This window comes from Mirounga leonina, unplaced genomic scaffold, assembly GCF_011800145.1.
Source record: "Mirounga leonina isolate KUSES-001 unplaced genomic scaffold, KU_Mleo_1.0 Mir_114672, whole genome shotgun sequence".
Classification (NCBI taxonomy): domain Eukaryota; kingdom Metazoa; phylum Chordata; class Mammalia; order Carnivora; family Phocidae; genus Mirounga; species Mirounga leonina.
In genome coordinates this window covers 2,681-18,017 of record NW_023270267.1, presented here as the reverse complement: position 1 = coordinate 18,017, position 15,337 = coordinate 2,681, and the positions used below count along the sequence as shown (strand labels likewise).

General features: G+C 35.1%; 1 long non-coding RNA gene across 1 annotated transcript; it reads left to right on the top strand.

The window, feature by feature from the left end:
• The first annotated feature begins 3,352 nt into the window (after positions 1-3,352).
• LOC117999020 lies at positions 3,353-14,129 on the top strand. The gene is made up of 3 exons (XR_004676183.1): positions 3,353-3,520; positions 4,361-4,540; positions 14,112-14,129. It is a non-coding gene; the product is annotated as an uncharacterized LOC117999020 (long non-coding RNA).
• The last annotated feature ends 1,208 nt before the right edge of the window (positions 14,130-15,337 follow it).

Here is a 15,337-nt window from a genome sequence, read left to right as displayed (position 1 = left end):
CATGTTTAAGTGTGTTTATAGCAGCATTGTTTGTATACCCCTTTTCCCAAAATGGGAAGCAGCTGAAATATACACTGACAAGAGATAGATAAATATATTATAGTATATTTATATAATAGAATAATACTATACACCAAGGTAATTGAATTGCCTATCAATATGGATGAATTTGGGAACATATGTTGGGCAAAAAATAGCAAGCTACAGAATATGTGTAGTATGATTTAATTTATTGAAAGTTAAAAAATAAGCTAAACAGTACAATATGTCAAATACGGATATGTATGTCTTCAAACTATTTCTTTGTAGTTTGAAGACATAGACAAGAGAAGGCTAAGAACCAAAGTTGTAGGGTAGTCCTTGCCTTAAAGGACATGGAAGTTTGTAAGGATCAGGGGACCTACAGAGGACTTAAAGATAATGGTAAAGTTGTGTTTCTTAATTAAGTGGTTGTGGATACAAAACAGAATAGTTCTTTGTACCTTACATATTTCTCACATAGTATTTTTGTATGTGTTCAGTATTTAATTTTTTTAAGAGAGAGAACATGTGCATGCGAGCAGCAGCGTGGGGGGTGGTGCAGAGGGAGAGGGAGAGAGAGAATTTTATTTTATTTTATTTTATTATGTTAATCACTATATATTACATCATTAGTTTTTGATGTAGTGTTCCATGATTCATTGTTTGCATATAACATCCAGTGCTCCATTCAATACATGCCCTCTTTAATACCCATCACCAGGCTAATGCATTCCCCCACCCCCCTCCCCTCTAGAACCCTCAGTTTGTTTCTCATAGTCTCTCATGATTTGTCTCCCCCTCTGACTCCCCCCTTCATTTTTCCCTTCCTACTATCTTCTTTTTCTTTTTTTTTTTTTTAACATATAATGTATTATTTGTTTCAGAGGTACAGGTCTGTGATTCAACAGTCTTACACAATTCACAGCGCTCACCATAGCACATACCCTCCCCAATGTCTATCACCCAACCACCCCATCCCTCCCACCTCTCACCACTCCAGCAACCCTCAGTTTGTTTCCTGAGATTAAGAACTCCTCATATCAGTGAGATCATATGATACCTGTCTTTCTCTGATTGACTTACTTCGCTTAGCATAATACCCTCTAGTTCCATCCACATTGTTGCAAATAGCAAGATTTTGGGGGTTTTTTGATGGCTGCATAATATTCCATTGTGTATACATACCACATCTTCTTTATCCAATCATCTGTTGATGGACATCTTGGCTCTTTCCATAGTTTGGCTATTGTGGACATTGCTGCTATAAACATTGGGGTGCATGTACCCCTTTGGATCACTACATTTGTATCCTTGGGGTAAATACCCAGTAGTGCAATTGCTGGATTGTATGGTAGCTCTATTTTCAACTTTTTGAGGAACCTCCATACTTTTTTCCAGAGTGGCTGCACCAGCTTGCATTCCTACCAACAGTGTAGGAGGGTTCCCCTTACTCCGCATCCTCACCAACATCTGTCTTTTCCTGACTTGTTAATTTTAGCCATTCTGACTGGTGTGAGGTGGTATCTCATTGAGGTTTTGATTTGGATTTCACTGATGCTGAGTGATGTTGAGCACTTTTTCATGTGTCTGTTGGCCATTTGGATATCTTCTTTGGAAAAATGTCTGTTCATGTCTTCAGCCCATTTCTTGATTGGATTCTTTGTTCTTTGGGTGTTGAGTTTAAGAAGTTCTTTATAGATTTTGGATACTAGCCCTTTATCTGATATGTCATTTGCAAATATCTGGGAGAGAGAGAATCTTAAGCAGACTCTACACCCAGCATTGATGTGGGGCTTGATCTCACCACCCTGAGATCATGACCTGAGCTGAAATCAAGAGTGGGACCCTTAACCAACTGAGCCACCTGGGTGCTCCTAAAATATTTTTAATTAGAAGTCAAGTAAAATCAACAATTAACATTATAGCTTAAAAAATTAGAATATAGTAGATACTCTCACTTTATTCCTGAAACTCACCCTGTTTTGCATCCTATTCTTGAAGCTCCTCCTCAAGTCATTTGCAGCATGTTTAATAAGGGGTAAGTATGGGAGTACAAAATAAATTGATATTTAAGAATCAAATGAACATCACTGATAGCTCAGAGATGGAATGAAGGTCAGGGTTTTCTATTGAGCATCCTACTTAATAACAGAACAATATGTTATAACTTGATGTGTCTTCTTGGTTGATAGGAAGATAGGGCTTTGGGGAAGGATGCTGTTAAGAATGACCTGGAGGCTTTCAAAAAGCTTGTAAGCATGTAATGGATGCTTAATAAATATCAGTTGAAAAAATGAACAAAAGTTGGGTTGACAAAAGTTGAAGAAGTTTAGAAAGAGATAGTATCAGGATATGGATTTCAGTTTTGGCATGTTAGTTTCAAGTTCCAGCAGATAATCCAAGTGGAGGTATTATTTTGAAAGTTGGAGATGTGGCATTGGTGATTGGGAGAGGGTCAGGGCTGAATTAGGATTAGTAAGACTCTCAGACAGAGATGAGACCAGAAGCCAAGAAGGGGTAAATTTTCTGAGACAAGAGCTATAGGGATAAGAGGGAAACTAAGAATTGAGTCATGGACATGTCCTGTAATTAGATATTGTTTAGGTATCTCTGGCAGGTGAAAAAAACATTCAGTTAAAAACTATGGCAATTTTGGGGCTGCCTGGGTGGCTCAGTTGTTAAGCATCTGCCTTCAGCTCAGGTCATGATCCCAGGGCCCTGGGTTCGAGCCCCGCATTGGGCTGCCTGCTGGGCGGTAAGCCTGCTTCTCCCTCTCCCCCTGCTTGTGTTCCCTCTCTCGCTGTCTCTCTCTCTCTGTCAAAAAAAAAAAAACAAAAACAAACTATGGCAGTTTTAATATCCTGAATATGTTTTCTACACAGCAAGATATCTTTGGTACCAAAACAAACTTGCCATTTTCCAGTCTTGAAAATTATGTATGCCTTCACAAAACTATAATTTTTTCTCTAAAAAATGTTTTCTTCCACATGATACTCAAAGAAGAGGGTAATTCTTATCTTAGCTACCTACACATTTTCTTTGATTGGAATATTTTATAAAATTCTGTTTTTCTTCTGTTATGCACCTAAATCCCAAAAGTTTGCTTTCTGAATGTGGCTTAATATTTGGCATCCAGTTTTTAATGTGTTCTTCATCTTAAACTAATAAACAGATACCATACTTGCACTATTTATTTGAAAATTGATGGGTGTGTCACCAGAAATGAGAATTGTGATAATAGACATTATTATGAAAGCTAGTTAATCCTAATATTATCAATCAAAATGTGGAACTTTTTAAATAAAATAATTTTTTCTTAGAAATACCAGCTTACCAATAATAGTGTTTTTTTTTTTTTCCATAGAGAGAAACAGGACTACAAATAGAAATAAATGACCTTGTAAAACGGAAGATTGCAGTTGATGAAGAAAATGCTTTCTTAAGGAAAGAATTCGGCGACTTGCAGAAGAAATTTAAAGATAAAAGTCAAGAAGTTAAGGTGTGCGGGACGCCTAGGTGGCTCAGTTGTTAAGCGTCTGCCTTCGGCTCAGGTCATGATCCCAGGGTCCTGGGATCGAGCCCCGCATCGGGCTCCCTGCTCAGCGGGAAGCCTGCTTCTCCCTCTCCCAGTCCCCCTGCTTGTGTCCCCTCTCTTGCTGTGTCTCTCTCTGTCAAATAAAGAAATAAAATCTTTAAAAAAAAAAAAAAAGCCCTTCTTTAAAAAAAAAAAAAGTTAAGGTGTGTTGGCTTGTACATAGTTTTACAGCACTGTTGCTTTGAAGTCCTACTTTAAGCTTTGTCAGCCTCTGTGGCACAGAAAGTGACAAGCTTGGAGGAAAAATTGCCTTAGGCCCTGCTGTACCACACAGTTTTCTCACATGCAAAAACTGAGAAAGATGCTTTAAAGATAAGACTCCAAGCTTTATAACTTTCCGATAAATAGTTAATGATGGAAATGGAGCTAAGAAAGTAGGAGTGTGAATATGTGGCTTCTTGTAATTAGATTCTGATGGGACTGGCATTATTAATTGATAAAACCCAGGTCTGGGAGGATATGTCTGTGTGGGTCTCAAAAATAGCTGGGGACAGCATCAAAGGCAGCTTGATCAATTAATGGGCTCTTTGCAAATGTGTACTCATCAAAGCTGTCATCCAGTGAAAAAATATGACCCATCCACCTGCATGAAAAGAGGCCAATAAAAGTATACAGGTGACCTTGGCCATCAAATATAGAAGAAGCTGCTGTGAGGGTAAAACTGTACAGTTTATATTTGCTGATTAGTTCTCACCTTTTTTTTGTTTTGTTTTGTTTATCGGCCCTTGTGGTACTGTTCTACAGGACACTAAGGAGTGTGTACAGAATAAGGAAGAGCAAAACAGACTGGTTATAAAAAATCTGGAGGAGGAAAATGAGAAATTAAGTACCCACTGCGCTGACCTGCTAAATGACCTGGAGAAACTGAGGAAGCAAGAAGCACATTGGAGAAAAGAAAAACACAGCATTGATGCAAAAATAAAGGTATGCAGTGAGAGTGTAGAGAATGAGAATAATGCCGTTATTTCGGATCTAACTTCTTATAGGAAGTTTATTACATGTGATTTTCTTTAAATAACAAGTTATATATTCAAATCCACCAGTGGGGACCAGCATTAATTTATATTCCTTCACTTAACGACCCACAGCTTTTTAAAAATTGATGTTGCAAAGCAGGAAACTGACTTCAAATAGTTATCTAAAATGTAATCATTAAAAAATAAAGGCTATAGCATTTTGAAATGAAACATGTTTTGAAAAAACATATTTAGAATCATGAGGTTTGACTTTTTTCAGTTAGAGCTTAAATTTATAAATATAGCTAGAATTCATTACAATAGAGTTTTAAGAATGTATTTTCCAGGTCTTTTAAAAAATAAAATGTGAAAAAAGCACAAAGCAATTGAAAAATACTCATATGTGTTTTGAAGATGGTGCTTTTCTTTGGAGTGAGAGGGCCTCATTCATAGTCAGATTTTATTTTCGTAGAAAATAAAAGGTACAATCGATTTTTGTACTATGTCCATCAGTATTTTTCAAAATAATACTTTTTTGGTGGCTTTCTCTTTGTCTTGAGAATGTTTTTGCTAAATTTTTTTTTCCATTGAATTTCAGGTTTCTTTTTTACCACAGATTTTGTTGAAAAGGCCAGAAACAAATTTTCATGCTAGTAAATATGATAGTGCCTCTCTGTATGCACACATAAAGAGAATATATAAATACACACATGTATATATATAGCTACTAAAATGTACTAAGTATGGATATGTGTGTATGTGTGAATGATCATTTCAGAGGTGAAGGGATATGTATTTCTGAGTGTGTGAATCAGTTCATTTCACATATTTAAGGAAATACATTAAATCTTTTAGTGTATCATCAGGGAACAACTGAGCCATTGGGAGAATTGAATTCTGGTGCATTTGTTTTCTGAGCTTTTATGTCAGTTTCTGCTTCCCTGCAACCTTTAAGCAGTTTGGTAGTGTGATAAGGGTGAATGGTACTTCCTTATGTTAATTCATAGGTACATGAGTATTGGATGAAACTTTTCATATCATTGATGACTGTTTGCCACTTAAATAGTTCATTATGTGATTTGCTGTGATTTTTAGTTCTATGACTTTTTTTTAATTGGGGAGTATGTCTTATTAATTTGTAGACATTTTTTATTTATTCTGGGTAGTAATACTTTGTTATATATATTACAAGTACTTTCTGTTTCATGAATCTCAAGTAAGGTGAATTGGATTTTGAAAAGTTTGTGGATCTAGAAAGAGTACATTTTATTATTCTCTAGTGTTTTTGCATTAGGAATCTTATATGCTAAAGTTTTCCCTATTCCAAAGTCTGTAATCTATTTAGAATTTATTTTAGGGTATGTTGTTTCACACCATTTATTCAATAGTTTATTGATCTCTGATGCAATCTCTCTCACAGCTCAAAGTGTTCATGTGTGTATAGGTTTGTTTCTGGACATCTTATTATTTTCATGGTTTTAGGTATTGTAGTTTTGTAATTTGACCCATTATTTGGTAGGGAAATCTGCTTCTTTATTCTTATTTTTGTAAGTCATGAGCCCTATATGTGCTTCTTCATTATCTTATAATATTTAAGAACTATTTTGTTACTGGGGCACCTGGGTGGCTCAGTTGGTTGAGTTCTTGATTTTGGCTCAGGTTGTGATCTCTGGGTGTGAGATTGAGTCCCGCAAGGTGCTCTGCGCTCAGCAAGGAGTCTGCTGGAGATTCTCTCTCTCCCTGTCCTCACATGCATGCACATTCTCTCTGTCTCTCTCTGTCTCTCAAATAAATAAATCTTAAAGAAAAGGAATGATTGGGCGCCTGGGTGGCTCAGCTGATAAGTGTCTGCCTTCGGCTCAGGTCATGATCCCAGTGTCCTGGGATGGAGCCCCGCATCGGGCTCCCTGCTCAGCGGGAAGCCTGCTTCTCCCTCTCCCACTCCCCCTGCTTGTGTTCCCTCTCTCTCGCTGTGTCTCTCTCTGTCAAATAAATAAATAAAATCTTTAAAATAAAAAAAAAAGAAAAGGAATGATTTTATTAGTTTTACTGAAAAATTCTGTTAGAAAGTAGATTGGAACCACACTTAGTTTATGAATTAATCTTGGGAGAATTGTGACCCTACTGTTCATGTATGTGGAATAAGATTTTGTAATTTTCTTAAAATGGCATTGTCCACTGGTTATTAGATTTATTCCTAGCTACTGATATTATTGTAAAAAAGATTGTGTAATGGTAAATAATATTTTAATTATTTCTGGAAGGCAGGATTGATACTGACTTATCTTAGCTTTCTTTTCAATAATTTTTTCTAATTATCTTACTAATTCTAAAAATGTGTACATTTTCTTGATTTTTCTACATTATTAAGAAAACTTTGCATCTTTCTGTCCTTTCTAAAATATTAATTGGCATAAATTCACATTTAATCCATTTAAAATTCACAATCCAAGTGCACTAGTTTTTAGTTTATGCAGAGTTGTACAGTTATTACCACAGTTACTTTTAGAACATTTTCATTATTTGAGAAAGAAACCCTGTAACCTTTAGCAATCACTCTGTATTTACCCTTTCACCCTGCATCCCTTGATAACCAGTAATCTGCTTTCTTTTTCTATAGATTTGTCTATTCTAAACATTTCATATAAATAAAATCATAGTATATGGTCTTTTGTGACTGACTTCTTCTACTTAGAATAATGTTTTCAGTGTTTATCCATGTTGTAGCATGTATCAGTACCACGTTCCTTTTCATTGTTGAATAATATTCCATTACATAGCTATCCTACATTTTATTTATTTATCTCCAGTGGATGGACATTTGTGTCTTCAGTGATGTTGCTACGACCATTTGTGTACAAGATGTCGTGTATACATACATATATTTTTATTTCTTTTAGGTACATGCCAAGGATTGAGATTACTGTGTCACATGGTGAACTGTTTTTAAGCTCTTGAGGAACTGTCAGACTGTTTTGAAAAGCAGCTGTACCACTTTACATTGTAAACAGCAGTGTGTGGGGGTTCTGATTTCATTTTGTTCTCATCAACACTTGTTATTGTCTGCCTTTTTGATTTGTTTTTGTGGATGTGAAGTGGTGTCTCATTCTGGTTTTGATTTGCATTTCCCTGATGGCTGATGATGTTGAGCATCTTTTCATATGCTATTGGCTATTTGTCTATTTTTTAAGAAATGCATTATTTCATTCCCTTTACATATACTTCTGGATACAAGTCTCTTTTCAGCTATATAATTTGAAACTATTTTCTTCAATTCTTGGAGTTGTTTTTACTTTATTAATGGTGCTTTTGAAGCATAAAAGTTTTAAATTTTGATAATTTATCTTTCTAAATTTTGATAATTTATTTTTCTAAATTTTGATAATTTATCTTTCTTTTGTTACCCATGCTTTTGGTGTCATATCTGAGAAACCATTGCCTAATCAAAGATCAAGAAGATGGACACCTATGTTTTCTTCTAGAAGAGTTCTTCTAAGAGTTTTATAGTTTTATATCTTTTACTTAATTCTTTGATCCATTTTGAGTTAACTTTTTAATACAGTGTTTGACGGGAATCCAACTTCATTCTTTTGCACGTGTTATTCAGTTGTTCAAACACCATTTGTTGAAACAGACTATTCTTCCCCACCCCATCCCCCTCACTGCTACTGCCTTGGCATGTTTATTGAATATCAATGGACTATAAATATAAGGGTCTATTCTGGACCTCTCTTCTGTCCATTTGATTTATGTATTTATCCTCATGTCTGTGCCACACTGTTGATTATTGTAGATTTGTAATAGATTTTGAAATTGGGATATGTGTATCATCCAGATTTTTTATTCTTTTTTTTTCAAAATAGGCTATTTTGGATCTCTTGCATTTCCATATGAGTTTTAGAATCATCTTTTCCATTTCTTACAAAAAAAGCAAGTTGGGTTTATTTTGATCGAGATTGCATTGAATCAGAAGATCAATTTGGCAAATATCACTATCTTAGCAATATTATAACTTCTACGCCATCAACATGGGTTGTTTCATTTTCTTAGGTCTACTTTAATTTCTTTCGGTAATGTTTTGTGGTTTTCAGAGTATCATGATGCACTGCTTTCCAGAAGTATTTGCACTTCTTTGGGGATGTATTTTTCCTTTTTTTTTAGTGGAATTAATTTCTTTTTTTTTTTTAATTTAAATTCAGTTAGCCAACATACAGTACATCATTAGTTTCTGATGTAGTGTTCAGTAATTGATCAGTTGTGTATAACACCCAGTGCTCAGGTACATACTATTCCTAAATATTTAATTTTTACTCTATTCTAAGTGGAATTGTTTTTTCATTTCTAATGTGTAGATATATAATTAACTTTTATATAGTGGTCTTATAGCCTGCAGCCTTGTTCAATAAGGTTGATTCTTTAGGATTTTCTATATGTAAGGTCATGTCATCTACAAATAGAGATAATATTACTTCTTCTTTTCCAATCTAGATGCCTTTTATTTCATTTTATTGCCCATTACCCTGGCTAGAATCTCTAGTATATAGTTGAATAGAAAAAAAGAGTAGACATCTGTGTCTTGTTTCTGATCTCATGGGAAAAGGATCTGCTCTTTCACCCTTAAGTATGATATTTGTTCTGAGGTTTTGTTGATACACTTTATCAGATTGAGGAAGTTGCCCTCTATTCCTAGTTTTTGAGTGTTGTTGTTTTTATCATGAAGGGGTTTTGGATTTTGGATTTTGGCAAATGCTTTTTTTTACATCTATTGAAATGATCATGCGGTTTTTGTGTTTTATTCTATGGGTATGGTATGTTATTTTACTTGAATTTGGATGTTAAATCAACTTTATGTTGCTGGGATATTTTTATCTTTATCTGACTTTGGTACCAAGATAAACCTGGCTTGTTGAATGAATTAGAAAATGTTTCCTCCTCTCATATTTTTTGGAAGAGTTCAAGAAGAATTGGTATTCATTCTTTTAAAATGTTTGGTAGAGGGGTGTCTGGGCAGCTTAGTCGGTTAAGCATCCGACTCTTGATTTTGGCTTGGGTCTTGATCCTCAGGGTTGTGAGACTGAGCCCTGTGTTGGGTTGTGCATTCAGCAGGGAGCCTGCTTCTCTCCCTCACCCTCTGCGCCTCGATGCTCTCTCTCTCTTTCTCTCAAATAAATAAAAAAATAAAATAAAATGTTGGTAGAATTCACTAGTGAAGCAATCTGAATTTTTTATGTTGGGTAGTTTTGATAACTGATTAAACCTCTTCAGTTATTATAGGTCTGTTGAGATTTCTATTTGTTCTTGAATTAGTTTAGGTGATTTGTGTGTTTCTTAGAATTTGTCAGTTTCATCTTGGTCATCTAGTTTATTGGTATCAAATTGCTTACAGTAGGGGCGCCTGGGTGGCTCAGTTGGTTAAGCGACTGCCTTCGGCTCAGGTCATGATCCTGGAGTCCCTGGATCGAGTCCCGCATCGGGCTCCCTGCTCGGCAGGGAGTCTGCTTCTCCCTCTGACCCTTCTCCCTCTCATGCTCTCTGTCTCTCATTCTCTCTGTCTCAAATAAATAAATAAAAATCTTAAAAAAAAAAATTGCTTACAGTATTCTCTAATAATCCTTTTTATTTCTGTATAGTAGTGTCTTCACTTTGATTTTGATTTTAGTTATTTACATTCTTTCTCTTTTTCTTTGTTATTCTAACTAAAGGTTTGTTCATTTTGTTGCTATTTTCAAAGAGTCAGCTTTTGCTTTAACTGATTCTTTATTGTTTTGCTGTTCCCTTTTTAAAAAATTTCCACACTAATCTTTATTATTTCTTCTTTTCTGTTTGGTTTCACTTTGATATTTGTTTTCTGTTTCTTCAAGGTGTAAAATTAGATTATTAATTTGAGATATGTTTTCTTCTTTAATGTTGGCATTTATAGCCCTCTGGGGACTGCCTTTGCTGCATCCTGTAAGTATTAGTATTTATGTTTTGCTTTCATTCATTTCTGAATATTTTCTGACTCTCTTGTGATTTCTTCTTTGACCTATTGGTTGTTTATGAGTATATTATTTAATTTCCACATATTAATTTTTAAAAAATTTTTCTTGTTATTGAGTTTTAGCTGTAATTCACTATGGTTGGAAAAGATACTTTGTATAAGTATAATGTTTTTAAATTGATTAAGAATTGTTTTATGGCCTAACATATGGTCAAATATGGAGGATGTTCCATGTGTACTTGAGAAAAATGTATATTCTGCGCTTTTGGAGTAGTGTCTTCCATATACATCTGTTAGGGCTACTTAGTTTATAGTGTGGTTTAAGCCCTCTTCATCCTTGTTGACCTTCTGTCTAAATGTTCTATTCATTATTTAAAGTAGAGTATTGAATTTTCCAACTATTACTGTAGAGAATTATTTCTCCTTTCAGTTCTGTAATTGTTTACTTTATATATTTAAGGGCTCTGTTGTTTGGTTTATAGTTATATCTTCTTGATAAATTGATTCTTCAATCAATATGTAAGTCCTCCTTTTGCTTTTTGTAACAGTTTTTGACTTGAAGTCAAATTTGGATTTTGTCCAATATTATTATATCTATTCCAGCTCTCTTTGTTTATTATTTCCATAGTTATCTTTTCCCATTCTTTGATTTTCAGTCTATTTCTGTCTTTGGATCTAAAGTGAGTCTTTTTTCAAAAAAATTTTAACTCCAGTATAATTAACATACAGTGTTATACTAGTTTGAGAGGTACAATATAGTGATTTAGTAATTGTGTACATAATGCTCATAATGATAAGTCTACCCTTAATGCCCTTCATCTATTTCACCCATCCCTCCCCACCTCAGTTTGGTAACTATCAGTTTGTTCTCTGTATTTAAGTATCTGGGGGTTTTTTTGTGTCTTTTTTCTTTGTTCATTTGTTTGTTTCTTCAGTTCCACATATAAGTGAAATTATATGTTGTTTATCTTTTTCTGACTGATTTATTTAAAGTGAGTGTTTTAATCGACATGTATAATGTTTTCTTTTTTTATTCTATTTTTTAAAGTTTATTTTTTTAAAGATTTATTTATTTATTTATTTGACAGATAGAGAGCACGAATAGGCAGAGAGGCAGGCAGGGGGAGAGGGAGAAGCAGGCTCCCGCTGAGCAGGGACCCTGACGTGGAGCTCAATTCCAGAACTCTGGGATCATGACCTGAGCCGAAGGCAGCCACTTAACTGACTGAGCCACCCAGGCGCCCCAGTATAATGTTTTCTTTATCCATTCTGTCAATATCTTCCTTTTGATTAGAGAGTTAAATCCATGTATATATAAAGTAATTCCTAGTTAGGAAGGACTAACTTCTGACATTTTATTATTTATTCGCTGTATGTCTGATAGGTATTTTTCTCCCTCATTTCTTCAGTTACTGTCTTCCTTTGTATTTAGTTGATTTGTTATAGTGGCACATTTTGATTACCCTCTCATTTTTTTGTGTATATATTCTATTGATATATTTTCTTTGTGGTTACCATGGGTTTACATTTATCATCATGAACTTAAAGTAATATAATTTGAATTAATGCCATCTTATACAATTGCAATACTAAAACTCATCTATAGTGCTCTTCCCCTCCACTTTACATTATTGTTGTCACAAATTACATCATTATAAATTGTGTGCCCTGTAACATAGATGTATAATTTTGTATGTTTGTCTTTGAAATGTGGTAAATAGAAAGTAGAGTAACACACCAAATATTACATAATAATGCTGGCTTATGGATTTATCTTTACTGGGGTCTTTACTTCTTCATATGGCTTTGAGTTACAATCTTACTTCCTTTCAGTTTAATCTGAAGGACTCCCATTAGCATTTCCTGTAGGGCAGATCTTTTAATGAACACCCTCAGCCTCCCCTATTAATAAACACTGTGTGTTCCTTTTGTTTACCACTGAATCTCTTAATTCTGTCTAAATTTTGAAGGACAGTTTTGCTGGGTATGTTGATACTTCTTTACTTTCAGCACTTTAAATATGTTATCCCACTGCTTTCTAGCCTCCATGGTTTCTGATGAGAAATAAGTTATTAATCTCATTAAGGATCTCTTCTATGTGACAAGTCACTCTTACTTTCAAGATTATTTTTACAGGGCTATATTTCAAAAGGTTGATAATAATTTGTAGGTCTCTTTCTGTTGATCATTCTTGGGAGTTTGTTGAGTCCTTTGGATTTGTAGGTGCATGTCTTCCATCAAAATTGGGACTCTCATGGCCGTTATTTTTTCAAATGTTATTTCTGCTTCCTCTTCTGTCTCTCCTCTTTCTGGGACTCCCATAATGTTATGTTGGTCTAGTTAATGGTGTCCCACAGTTTTCAAATAGGATCTATTCACTTTTCTTCATGTTATTTTTGGTGTTCAGTTTCAATAATTTTACCTGTTTTTCTTCTAGCTTGCTGATTCTTCTTCCTACTCTGCCTCTGTTGTTGGATGCTTGGAAAATCATCCATTTTTGTTATTGTACTTTTTTAGCTCCAGAATTTGTTTGATTCCTTTTACTAATTTCTTTCTCTTTAATTGATATTCTTTTAGTTTATACATTGTTTCCCTGGTTTCCTGTAGACTTTTTTCATGTTTTTCTTCAGCACTATAAGGATATTTAGGATAGTTTTTTAAAGTGTTTGTCTTATAAATCTGATATCTGGGATTCCTCAGGAATGGTTTCTGCTAATTTGTATGTTACTTTGGTTAGGCCATACGTTCCTGGTTTTTGTTTGTTTGCTTGTTTTTGTTTTGTTTTGTTTTTGTAGGCCTTGTGATATTTTGTTGTTGTTGAAAGTTGGGTATATGAGTATGTGGTAACTCTGGAAGTCAGATTCTACCCCTTCCTGAAGCCTTGCTGCTTTTTTAATTATTGAAGGCTGTGGTAGTCTGTTTAGATAATCTTCCAATCTACATTTGTAAGAGTGTAGGGTCACTTGTATAAGGTCACTGAGGTTTCTATCCTTTAGCTTTTGTTCACCTCACATTGCCACACAGTTATCCTTGAATGGCAGGAGCCAAAATAAACAAACAAAACACAAAGAAGCAAAAAAAAAAGAAATACACACATCCACAGAAACAAAACAAATCCCTCTCCCAGTCTTTGTATTGACTCTGTGCTAGGACACTCCTTCAATACTTATCCATATTTGCAATGAGCTCAGAGCTCAGCCGAGGGTAAAACGTCGGGTCTTCTTTTCTCTTTTTTGAGCATGCATCTTTCTCTGAGCCTCTGTGTGTTTCTAAACACTCCCAAATCAATAGGTATTTTTGAATGTCCTAATGTCCCCAAGAATCTTTCAAGGCTTTTGCTCCCATGTCTGAGGCATTCTGTTGTTATCTCAACCAATAATCTTTTGTCCCACACATCTGTGGTTTGTTAGTTTTTGAGCCATTTATCCAGTCTTTGTTCCCAGTTAGGTCAAATAGACATATTCACTTTGCATGATTCCTTCAGGTAGCCCTCAGATAAATTAGAATAGACACACATATTAATGTACTGTAAAGTCTGTTCTGCTTCCTCCCAAACCAGGAACCAGGATCTCCAGCTGGGAACATGGACTACTGCCATTCTAAGAATATCACTGCTTTAAGATTCACAGTCTTTGAAATGGTTAGCTTGCTGGAGACAGTGTGGGGAAGGGCAAGTGAAAACTCCATAAATGTTTTGTCCCATTTTTAACTTGCTTTTATTTTTTAGCTCAGCATTTGCTTGGTCATTGTAAACCTTTGAATGCATTCAATAGTTTTTCTAACATTGGTTCTGAGAGTTTCTGCTTTCTTTTTGATATTTCTGCCAGGGCAAGAATGCTTGGAGCTGCATACTCTCTTATTTTCCTGATGTCACTCATCACCTTTAGTTTTAAATGATAGCTTTACCGTATATATGGTTCTGTGTTGGTAGGTGTTTTTGTTTGTTTGTTTGAGCACTTTGAATTGTTTTCTCACTGTCTCTGGCATCCATTATTTCTGAAGAAAAGTCAGTTAATTTTATTGAGGTCTCTTGAAAATGAGGAGTGGTTTTTCTGTTGTGGAGTCTAAGATTTTCTTGTTTTCAGCTCTCAGTATTTTTTTTTTAATTTTTTATTGTTATGTTAATCACCGTACATTACATCATTACTTTTTGATGTAGTATTCCATGATTCATTGTTTGTGCATAACACCCAGTGCTCCATGCAGAACATGCCCTCTTTAATACCCATCACCAGGCTAACCCATCCTCCCACCCCCCTCCCCTCTAGAACCCTCAGTTTGTTTTTCAGAGTCCATCGTCTCTTATGGTTTGTCTCCCCCTCTGAATTCCCCCCTTCATTCTTCCCCTCCTGCTATCTTCTTCTTTTCTTTTTTCCTTAACATATATTGCATTATTTGTTACAAGGTACAGATCTGTGATTCAACAGTCTTGAATAATTCACAGTGCTCACCATAGCACATACCCTCCCCAGTGTCTATCACCCAGCCACCCCATCTTTCCCACCTCCACGCCCACTCCAGCAACCCTCAGTTTGTTTCCTGAGATTAAGAATTCCTCATATCAGTGAAGTCATATGATTCATGTCTTTCTCTGATTGACTTATTTCGCTTAGCATAACACCCTGCAGTTCCATTCACGTCGTTGCAAATGGCAAGATCTCATTCCTTTTGATGGCTGCATAATATTCCATTGTATATATATATACCACGTCTTCTTTATCCATTCATCTGTCCATGGACATCTTGGCTCTTTCCACAGTTTGGCTATTGTGGACATTGCTACTA